This window comes from Austrofundulus limnaeus, unplaced genomic scaffold, assembly GCF_001266775.1.
Source record: "Austrofundulus limnaeus strain Quisiro unplaced genomic scaffold, Austrofundulus_limnaeus-1.0 Scaffold28, whole genome shotgun sequence".
In the NCBI taxonomy this organism is placed as follows: domain Eukaryota; kingdom Metazoa; phylum Chordata; class Actinopteri; order Cyprinodontiformes; family Rivulidae; genus Austrofundulus; species Austrofundulus limnaeus.
Window position 1 is genome coordinate 1941925 of NW_013952430.1, and position 12295 is coordinate 1954219.

The following is a 12295-nucleotide window of genomic DNA, read 5'->3' on the forward strand; positions in this document are numbered from 1 at the left end:
ATATTACATTTATAGTATTACAACTAAAACCGTTTTTGACACCGCCACCACAGTTTGTCCTTCATGAGCCTTCGTAGACAAGACGTTGGTACAAGATGGTGGCTGCCTGTGTGGCGACCCGCGACCATGGAGATATAAACAGCTTTTTGTAAGGTAAAAATAATAAAACAAGGTCTTTGTCTGCAATGATTAGACATGTTTTTTATTATTGTCATTAGTGATTATCTCAATTTTGGCTAAAAGAATTGACAAAATCCTACACACTGTGCCTTTAATTGGCTAAAAATGATTAGACAGGCTGCCAGAGAGCAGCATGGTAGCGCTACGTTACCATCAATCTTTAATGAATGCAACTAGCTATGAACCCACGCTCTCTGTGCATCCTTTGTACATGATGTCTATATATGTATTCGAGTTTCCAGGCATCATTTAACAAAGCTCACGCCGCTCTGAAATCGGCCTCCCTTTGCTTTGTTTATGTCTCGATCTCTTTCACAGCATTCAGAACTACACCGGGCAGCGGAGGAAACCTGAGTCGATCCAGACCTTCTGGGATTTCACTTTTGCGAGCATCAAACAAGGTTGTAATTGACAGCCGGGCTATTCATTCTGCATAACAGCTTTGGAAAATGCCAGAAAAAGTCAGAGGCAACCTCGTTGTTGCTGTAGCAAGTTTGCCGTCTTTAACTGAATAAGGGATTTTTTTTTCTTCTTTTCTTTGGGTAACATTCAGTAACACTTGTATACTCACTTCACCAACGACATACTAAGTGGAGCGCTGCCACATAACGTGCAGTACTGGCATTGTAGCACGCCAGCCATGGAGTCAAGGGAAACCTGAGCCTTCTTTTAGCCAGCCAAGAGAATGACAATTAGCATATTAACCTGCCCCCTCCTCTGAGGTTAATTGAGACTGGTTTGCTGAGGGCAGTGGTCGTGTTGGTGGTGACATGCAGTAATCTCAGCACTTTCAAAGCCCTCTCTGAGGATGAAAGTTCTGTTTGTGTGTGCTCACCCACAGGTTCGGCGTTGCAGAGCGAGATATGACGTCTAAACAGGAAACAGAAACAATGCCAGCTGGGATCAGTGAGGTCACCGTTGTGTCCTCTGCACGCTCGCCTCCTCTGTGTGTGTAAAGAACTCAAAACATCAATTAGAACGTTAACTGTGTCTTGATGTCTGTATAGTAGTGCTGATTTCTAAGGGGTTTGAGAGCGGGGGGGTGGGCGCTCAGGGAGCTGGAAGAAGGCTGAGGGGGAGACTGGAGCAGGCTGGCTCTGCCTGATTATCAGCAGCACCACAAATCTGAGAGCGGTGTGTGTATGTGTGTGTTAGACCATGTGGTAGCTTTGATTGTGTGCCACAGCATGAGAAGTTAGGACATCTACTGTATGAAATATTTCTGAAAACAAACTAGGTGACATCAAATGAACAGTTTGACTTTAGTTAGATTCTCAAACCAAACCTGCTGTGTGGGTTTAGACTGAGTAATGCTGAGCAACACAGCAGACACAGTCATTCTCGGTAGCATTTTGATTGTGTTTTTCTTTTTGCTTGTTTGTTTTCTTGTTAATCAACAAACAAAAACCCTTTGAATGCAGACAGTGAAAATGAACATGAGGATCCAGAGTGCTGATTACAAATCCAGGGAGAAGGGAGTCTCTGCGGTCACTAATGGGGAGTTTCTTGTTGTGTTGTTTGACTTTCGTGGGCGTAGTTTGTTAAAGATGTGATTGGTTAAACTGACTATTTTGGGTGTGGTTTGAAGAAGCCACAACGATTTGGACACTGGGCAGCGGGGGGGGGGGGGGGGGGGGGGGGGGGGGTGCATATAGCTTGGTGGAAACAACCAGAGAGCACCAATGTTTTTAAATATAAGTATAAATTTCAGTCATAAGTTGAGGCAAGATGGTGCTAGCTGAACGGAATTTCAACACCCTACATGTGGAGGGGATGTGTAACAATTTGGCTCAGTCAAAACAACCCAAAACACACTTGGAAAAAGATCAATATTTATTTATAACTCGAGACAGGAAGGTGTTAGTTGCACCAAATTTAAAGACAAAACTTTATATTTACTCATTCAAAATAATTTTACTGTTACATTACTTCATGTTTTAACTTGTCCCATAACACAAGTGAAATCTGACCAATCACAATTTTGCCAAATCTCCGCCCACACACCAACTCCATCAATCACAATTAGGACAAACTCCTCCCACAAACCAACAATGCCAATCACAGTTAGGACAAACTCCACCCACAAACCAACTAAGTCAATCACGGTTAGGACAAACTCCTCCCACAAATCAACAATACCAATCACCGTTAGGACAAACTCCGCTTACAAACCAACTCAGTCAATCACGATTAGGACAAACTCCGCCCACAAACCAACAATGCCAATAACGGTTAGTACAAACTCCGCCCACAAACCAACTCCATCAGTCAGTTAGGACAAACTCCGCCCACAAACCAACTCATCAATCACGGTTAGGACAAACTCCGCCCACAAACCAACTCCATCAGTCACAGTTAGGACAAACTCCTCCCACAAACCAACTCCTTCAGTCACAATTAGGACAAACTCCTCCCACAAACCAACTCTGTCAATCACAATTAGGACAAACTCTGCTCACAAACCAACAATGCCAATAACAGTTAGAACAAACTCCGCCCACAAACCAACTCAGCCAATCACAGTTAGGACAAACTCCGCCCACACAGACAAGAAACTCTCCCATGAAAACATTAAATCCATGTCGCTGTTTTACCTTTAGACAAAATCAAACCCATGGGGAATCCATGTGGTACATTAGCTATTCTCTGTAGTTTACTCTTCAGAACTGCACAAATGTTTATCCATCCTAGAAACAGTATAAAACCCTTATTGCACCACTGCCTATAGGACCATGTCACATTTGCACAAACCATTTTTCTTATCTTAAGCTTTCAAAAAGTAACAGCTGAGGAATAAAGAAGGTAAACTTAAAACCACTCTGCTTGCAATATCCTGCTGGCTTCCCAGGTACTAGGAGACAGCACACACACTGGTTACTGTGTGCCATCTCCTCTATGCAGACTTAATACCACTTTAAGCAGAGCCAATCTCAACTAGTACGTATTTAGGTAAATGGTTTTCCACTGCCAATTTAACAAGGCAAGGATCACATATTTCCAATGATGGAAATGCCATTCTAACACTCCCCATGTGGAGTCAGGTATACAGTCACCCTCCTTTAACCTTTAACATCTGAATACTTCTTTGGGTGTGGATGTCCTTTTAATAGTTTGGGAACAGTCTGAAGAAGACGTGACAGCATGACAGCAGGGGAGAGCAGTTTGAGTGCAGCAGGGGTGGGGATCATGCCTAATAGTGTGTGTGGTGAGGCTTGATATATGGACTCTTCTTGTCAACATACATCACCGTGGAACTACAGTTGTCCCGAGGTGGCCATCGAATTAGGAGCAGAAATTAAGGGATTAAGGAATAGACGAGTGGATCTGCACTGAACAATGACATGAATCAGACATTCCAGACAGGAGGAAAACAGAAAGTCAATCAGTGTTGCTGAAAATAACAAGTCTGGAAATTCTCTGATTGTATCTACTGCTGGATGCTAAACATAAACACGTATTTTTCCACCTGTTAACATATAAAGTGCTATAATTAAAGGCCTAGCATTCCATGAATGAATGCGTACTGCATTTCATGCCAGAGTTTGAGACGAAGATCAGCTTGTGTTGAGAAATGGCAGTTATTTTGGTCAAAACTTGAAAATCGCATTAAGTGCAAGGTCCTGCAATGTCATGAGAGGTCACACTCAGAGTGTTGCAGATGACTCTCAGTAACTATCAGGGGTGGGCAATCCTGGTCCTGGAGGGCCGCAGCCCTGCGTGTTTTACTTGTTTCTCTGCTCCAACACACCTGATTTGAATGAACAGATGATTATCAGGCTTCTGCMGTAYGGAGGACCAAAACTGACATAATTAAAAATAAAAGCAGAATTATATAAATGAACTATTAAATAAATACACTTAAAAGCACCAATTAGAGAACTTTATCTCCTGTTTTATATTTTAATTGACTTTCATATTTATTTTTCCAGGTTAGTTTCAATAAATTAGTCTATATATTTTAACATATAATTTAAATTTTACTGTTTTTTACATAATTGTTTTTCCTCAATTTAGCCTAAAGTTTAAAGTTTAGTATAAAACAAAGGCAAGGAGGATTACCTGTGCCTTTATTTATAAAAATTATAGAAAAATAATTAAATTTCAGCATTTAAGAGATACATGCATGTACAAAAAAGGAAAAAATTGTATGAAATATATGTTTAAAACTGTAAAATTTAAATTATGTGTTAAAATATACAATTTATTGGAACTAAGCTGGAAAAATAAATATGAAGGTAAATTGAATTATAAAACTTGAGGTAGAGTTCTTTTTTAATTTATTTGGTGCATTTTAAATGTATTTATTTATTTAGTGGTTCATTTATATGCTTCTGCTCTTAATTCTAATTATGTCAGTGTCGGTCCTCCATACAGCAGAACTTGGAAGAGGTAATTCAGTGACTGAATCAAGTGTGTTGGAGCAGGGAAATATCTAAAACATGCAGGACTGCGGCCCTCGAGGACCAGGATTGCCCACCCTTGGTAACTATCCTATCAATTTTTTAACTCAATGTCTTTTAAACTACATGTGTCAAACTCAAGGCCCGCTCATTATCATCTTATCCAGTAATACCTTACATGTGAAGTAGTTTTAGTTTCTCTTTTTAGTCATGTATTTACTGCATTCTTCTTCATGACAGCTGGTGATCCTTCAAGCCAAGAACACAAAGTTTGAATTTTTCAGAACATCTTTGATTTTCTTATGTGGAAAGAGCAGCAGAGAATTGGCTTTGATGATCTTTTTGTGTAGTCTCTTCTTATTTTTAAAATAATTAGATTTTCTGTGAATTTTTTTTCTTTTTTGCCTTGTTTACTGGATTGTGATTAAAATGGATCTCTAAGAAATAATAAATAAAAAGTTGGTGATGGAGAGTATAGCATAAGAATTAATTAATGCTAATAATAGTCATTTAATCTCTTTTCTTTATTTGTGAGGTTAGGTATGTTCTAAGTGCTACATAAAACATTATTTGGAAAAGGTAATTTTTATTATTTTTGTTGTATAAGACTTTTCAATAAATATTCACAGATATTGGTCTTTGGCTTGGAGCAAGTTTGGAATTTTGGACCCCTTTTGTAATTAAGTTTGACACCCCTGGTTTAGAGCAAGATGTAGCCATTGAGACATAAATACACAACCTACAACCAAACATAATTAATCATGAAACATCCTAAACAATTGGAATCCAGAATTTGGCATTTTGAAGACTGTAATCTATCCTCAATTAGTTACTTCTCTTCACCTAATAAAAGTGGTGGTAAAGGGGGTGGGGGTGGTTCAGTAGTCACACTTGGCCTTGGAACAGCTGTGAGACACATTCGAGCTGTTGAGTGCAACAACCCATGAAAATCAACCACTGGGTTGGTTTTATTTATGGTGCCCCATAAGTCTCTGCCTCAGCAGAGACTGTTCTTCCTGGGGACCAACACGGAAAATAAAACACATTACAAACAAATACAAAGTTCATAATAAATGTTCCTTTCATCATATTAAAACTAACAGAATGCATTTACAGATAGCAATAAAACTAGTTGTATTAATATGCTGGTTTTGCCAGCATTTTAATTCTTCAGTTACCCCTGATTTCATGAACTCGTACGGGACTGAAGGGAGCGAGTTGGACCAAGTTAGGTCAGGGTTAGTGAGAGCGACAGCTGATGGAGGGGTGTGAGTTGCTCGGGCCAAAAGTAGCTGGTCCGTTGCCAAGCATAAGGGAATACACAAGCTCACAACATTTCCTCTCCTGGAGCACCTCCGCGATCCCTTTCACTTCCCAACATACCTTGTTTACCGTGCCGCACATTTTGGGCTGTCTGTTGCTCCATAGACGACCGCAAAATGTAGCAAAAACACTGAGGTGGGTTTGATTAATTCCACTGCAATGTAAGCCGAGCCTCGGAGCATGAAAATCAATAACAATCTCCCGTCCTGGAAAATGAGCAGTGATGATTTAAGGTTTACCAAGGCTGCTGTATACAGCATTTATCTATCCCTCTGTCTGTCCATCTGCTTATCTGTCTAACAATTCAAGAAACGCTACGCCTATAATTAATAGGTTTTGTTTTAGAGGGAAAGACATTTTAAATGACAGCTGAACCAAAAGCAGAATATTACCTATGCAGTAACCAATAGAATAATACATGTTTGCACATTACTGAATATTTTATAAATGGGTTCAAAACAACAAGTGGATATGGTGTTGGTTTTAATTTGTCTTTCAGAGAACCTGCACACATTTCATCCGAGTCACCCAGATCAGATTTACACAAGGAAGCAAAGCCAAGCAGAGCAGTGAACACAACTCCATCAGTTCTCCTGGGCTGTTTTGGCAGGGAAAAAAGGTAAATATCTGACAGCTGTTAGCTCGAAAGTGCAGAAAAAACCTTCAAGTTGCTCTCAAGGTGCTCAGCTAAATGACAGGGTGGGTGTGGGGGAGCTATTTTCCTCATCCTTTATTCTGTACTAAAAAAACAGTGTCGTTTGGAGCTCAGGCTGAAATGAATGGCAGTCCACTCTGATTTGTGCTGCAGATTTGTGTTTTTGGTTCAAATGCAGCTGACATTAAGCCACAGCAAAGGCCTTGAGAGCAGAATTCTCTCCATCCTCTTTGCAGCTGGGGTCAGTGGTTTGTTGCTGTGTCACAAATCCACTACCAGCCCTTGTTTCGATGGCTGCACAACTGCAGAGTTGCTCTTTCTTTTGTTGTTGTTTTATTTTTACACCTGACTATCAACTTGTCCTCTCAACTCCAATAGATTGTGTCTTTTATAAAGACAAACTAGCAGCAGAGGGTACAGCTGCTGGCAACAGTGGCAATGGATGAACGAAAAGGACAACAGAGATGGATAAAGTTGAAAATACCTGTGGTTTCTTGAGATGGAGTTCAAAACACAACAGCAAAATTATAAGATCATGCTTTGATAATGTGGTCATGACTAAAGTGATGTTCTGTCAAACTGTGTCAATATTTAGTTCCTTGATACTTGAGACATCAGCATTAGCATCAAAGTAAGGAAATGTGTGTTTGGTAGATTATTACTTTGTTGTAACAATGCTTCTTGGAAATAAATCTTATATGGTTGGAAAGTCTGTTGATTTCTCTTTTAAATGGTGCCAATTTTGTAAGGAATGTGCATTTGTGGGATGAATAGTAGAGCAGAATATGTGGGTTGTGAAAAAATTAGCCAAATCTTCTCTGCCCAATCATTCACTTAATTGCTATTAACACTTGTTTTGAGCTTATCAGGTGCCTGATATAAGATTTATTGCCAAGAAGCATCATTACAACAAAGAAATAATCCACCAAACACACATTTCCTTTCTTTTTGTGACAAGTTTATACTATAGTACAGTACAGATATGCAATTTGTTGAAGCACAACTCAAAAGCAATGTGAGTTTCATTGGTTCATTTTGAGTAATTTTTTTTATTACTTTTGTCAGTTTGAAGTTATTTCCGTGACTATTGTGGGCTTAATTGAGGAGTACCAACAATTTTGTTTATGTTATTGGGTTTAAAAATTATTTTAAGTAAATCTTTTTTTTAAAAAACTGCCTTCTTTTGTTGAATTTGGCAACATTTGAAAAAAACAGATTGTCACCAACCTTCCAACATGGCTCTCCTCAATAAAGCAGAGTGCTTGCACTAACATTTCTTTCATTCATCAATATGTATCACAATTGTCTTAAGTGAGGCTTTCCCCCGAGCTGGAAACTCCTAATTTAAAATGTGCCAAGTCTTCAGTCGCACATTACAGATTGAAATATTGAAGCTCACCCTGGCAACCTGAGGACGGCTGCCTGCAGGGGAATAGGAGTGTATCAGGTTACAAGTGTGGCTAATATATGTGGTTTTAGAACGCAGCGTGAGTGTTCGAAAACTAGCTGCTAAATGATGCCATAAATGTGCCCATTAAAAAACAACAGAACAAGATTCAACTTAATGCTTAAAACTGCTTGATTTCTAAATAAAAACTGGTTTATCTGTTTTATTTTTTGCAACAACCTATCCTTTTTTCCCTTGTATGGTTGTTTGACCACGCGCCTATAATCCTGACAGAGAGGAGTGTCATTATAATGATGTCACTGACCGAGCACAAGCGGACACTAAAACCTTTTGTCATCCTCACACCCATCGTTTTGCCTCATGTCATTTCCTCGCCTCGCCTGTGATTTCTGGTTCCCAGTAACGCCACCGAAAGCCGACCACAGCTCCACACTAACTACGCATCCTGTGTCTGACACTTGCCAACGTATCTGGCTGTACCAGTCAGCTGAACACGGATCTGGTTTCCTCGTCTTAATGCTCCTAACAAGCCTTTTCCCTCTGCAGCCAAGTGTCAAACCTTCCAAAGTCACCAACAGGATGACTCTGCCGTCCGCAAAAAAATAAAATAAATAAAAAATTTAAAAAAGGCAACACAAACAAGGCAAACTCGCAACTTTCATTTTCACCGTCTCTCCTCGTCTGTAAGAAATGAGACACAACCAGATACCCACCAGCAGACACAAGATGGATACCTAATTATATCTGCATGGCTTCTTTTCATCCTTTTCTTACTGAGATTGGGACGAGTATGAAGGAAGACACATGGTTTGTTGCCATTTCCTGTGCTGGAGAGTAAATGAGCGTAACAACATGACAGGAGATGGACAATCAGCAGAAACAGTAAACAGGGCATAAATTGGCTGTGAATGAAAGCTGTTTGAAAATGTATTAAATGTGCTGTACTTTTTAAAGCCCGGACTGAGATTATACTTTAAAAGATTTTGTTTTGTTAATGCTTTAAAACAAAAAATCTGTAACTGAAATGTGTTGAAGAATTTTGTGTATATTTTTAATATAATAGTATTTTACTATTTTTTTTCTATATGAATATTCTCACAAGTCATTAAAGAAAGATGATGTGATTGGCAGACTGGTTTTGAAGATTTAGCAGCAGCTGCTACAGTCAGCTTACTGTAATCCACATTTTAGTTTGTATAGGTGAGAATGCTCTTCTACATATTGATTTTAAGTTATTTTAAAGGTTGTTAAATACATGCTTATTTACAGTAAGTTAGGCAACTGGTGTAATCCATCCATCCATCCATTTTCTGTGCACGCTTCTTCCTTTTCAGGGTTGCGTGGGTCACTGGTGCCCATATCCAGCAGTCACAGTGCGAGGGGTGGGGTACACCCTGGACAGGTCGCAAGTCCATCACAGGGCCACATATAGAGACAAACAAGACAAACAACCATTCACTCTCTCACTCACACCTAGGGGCAATTTAGAGTTATCAATTAACCTAACAGTCATGTTTTTGGTCTGTGGGAGGAAGCCGGAGTACCCGGAGAGAACCCACGCATGCACGGGGAGAACATGCAAACTCTACCCAGAAAGGTACCCGGACCGGGATTTGAACCGGTGACCTTCTTGCTGAGATGCGTCAGCTCTAACTGAGCCACCGTGCCGCCCTAACTGGTGTAACGATTTGTTAAAAACTGTTAAAAAATACAAAGTGAGCAAAGATGGGGAAAAAAGCGTTATGTTGTATACCAACTATTGGCTTCCCAAATTTCTATAGATTGGAAAGAAAATCCCATATAGTTCAGCCTTCATTCATTATGTTGGTAAAGATTTTTTTATTCACATTTTAAAGAAATAAATCATATTTATTTCTTTTAGGACAATGAGTTAATATTACACATATTGTCTGCAATGTAAAGTGTATTGACTTCTGGGATCAGATTTTATCTGAAAGGAGTTTTGATTTTTTTTTTTATTGAATTCAAATCAAGTGCAAGTTTAAACAATGTTTTATTTAAAGAAGATCTGAGTCACAGAAAAGGTACTGTGGCATGGGAGAGCAAGTTTCTGAACATTTCTTAGGATTAAAAAAAATGTTACGGAACTGTTTGAAGTTGAATTTGGCCACATGATAAAGGCAACAAAAGTTAAGCAGAATGTGTAATTTTCTGTGGGGAAACTAATTCTCAAAACAAAAGACTTCTACCTTCTACACTTGCACTGTGGAAAGTATCTTGACAGTGAGCATTACCACCTGGTATGGGAACTGTACTGCTCGGGAGCGGAAATCCCTTCAGAGGGTAGCACGCACAGCGCAGGACATCAGTGCAGCTGCCAAACCTTCAGGACCTATACACCAACCGCTGCCTAAGAAGGTCCCTCAAGATCCTCTCCCATCCAAGTCAACGGCTGTTCTCACCAATGCCGAATGGAAGGAGATACAGAAGCATGAGGACCAGGACCAGTCGGTTCCATATTTCTTTCCTCAGGTGATTAGAATGTTGAACAGTCAGTAGAACAATGTGCTGTCCATCCCACCACACTATCAGCTCGTGATGCACAAATAAATTATAACATAAATGCATAGTTATAAATGTATCTGTACATTGCTTGGTAATACTGTGTGTTTATAATACTAGTTATTGTGTATAGTGTAAGTCTATTGTATTTTTTATATAGACCAAGTTCTTTTATTTATTTTTTAACGTTTCCTTTTATGTTTTTAGTATGTTTTTATATTGTGATCTACATAGAGGTAGGAATTTGCACTCCAGTTTTTCACTCACCTGTACAGTTGTGCTATGTGATGTGACAATAAATCTGAATTAAATTGAATTGAATTGAATTAACTTTCATACAATATTAAAGAAAACACCCTTAAAAATGGTTGAAGTGCCACTGCTCTGAGAAAAGAACATAAAAATCCCATCAAAAGCTTCTAAAGCAAATTTAAACATTAAAACATTTTTGCAATATTAAATTCTGGATGTTACCAAATGTAATATAAAAGCAGCATAACAACTTGAAAGCGGCGTTCGTTCAGTCAGAAAATTACTGATATCTGCAAGTTGAGACTAAACCATAACACAAAGCCTCAAATGATATTTTCATGAGCAAACATAATGTTGGATTTTCTTCCTTCGCTCATTCACAGCATGTTATTTTTCCAATTTAACTACATTTTATTTGCACTTTAGACTGGTGTGGCAATCTGCTGCTGTAGGTTGTTGCAAATATTGAAATTGTTCTCAAACTTTAAAACGTCAAAGCGTGTAAAAAAAACGCAATATTCTTCAAAACATGATTGCAAATGAATGTATTCAAACGTGTTTGAAACAATCAAATCAAGTGTTCAGTTTTTAACATGACTTTTCCAAATGGATCATCCTCACCCTCTGACGTGACGATAATGAGAAGTCGATGTGAAAAACAGGAAACGGTTTGAATCATAAATCAGTATGTGAGAATGATATTGAATTTATATGTCAAAACACTCAGCCTGATTGAAGAAATATATGTTTTCTTTAATTTTTAATTATTGCAGTTTTGTCTACAGTTAGTCATAATGGCAGAAACAGAGAGGAAACACTCAAGGCCACAAAAAGGAAAGAAAAACAGCAGGAGAGACACTCAGCTGGATGCAGAGGATGATCAAATGAACTTATTTAACACCAGATAGGTTTTGACAGCATATCAACACTGTTAATAATAATAATAATAATTATAATTATTATTATTATAATTTAAGTTACAAATCTTCTCATTCCAAACATAAATAAACCATCACCTTTCAGCTGCTCCTCTGTCCAAGCAGGGGACCACTCAGCACTACACACAAGTGTATGAGTCATGTATGAACCCAGTGTGAATCAGCTATGATTCATCCACCCCGGGCGAAGTAAAAAGGCAGTCACCCTCATTATCTTATATTAGTCCTGCACGCAGGTTCACTACTCCACCAAGACATTAAGCGTTCAGCCATCTTAAGAGGATAAACATTGAAGAGAGGAGTATTTAAAACCATAATAATAATAATAATAAATAAAAGAGGAACAGGGACTGAGGCTGGATGTCATAAGAGCAGACCTATAGGGCTCATCAGGTGTTACATCTGAAATGTTTTCTTTGACATCCTAGACGTTTGGAGCTGATGTGGCAAGAGGATGGCGTGTTGGAGCCATGATAAAATGAAGGAATCCCTCTGCTCTGTTTTCCACACATACCCTTCATGCAACACCACCCCCTCCCCTGCAACCCAGAGAGGAAGTAAACAGCCTAAAGGGGAATAACAACCATGGTGTTGTTGTTTTCCCCCCCACATAAGC

At 38.9% G+C, this 12295-nt stretch overlaps 1 protein-coding gene across 29 annotated transcripts in view; it reads right to left on the reverse strand.

Annotated features, from left to right (window-relative positions):
* Window positions 1-12295, reverse strand: part of kcnma1a (potassium large conductance calcium-activated channel, subfamily M, alpha member 1a) — a 178949-nt gene that overhangs the window by 165208 nt on the left and 1446 nt on the right. The window lies entirely within an intron of this gene.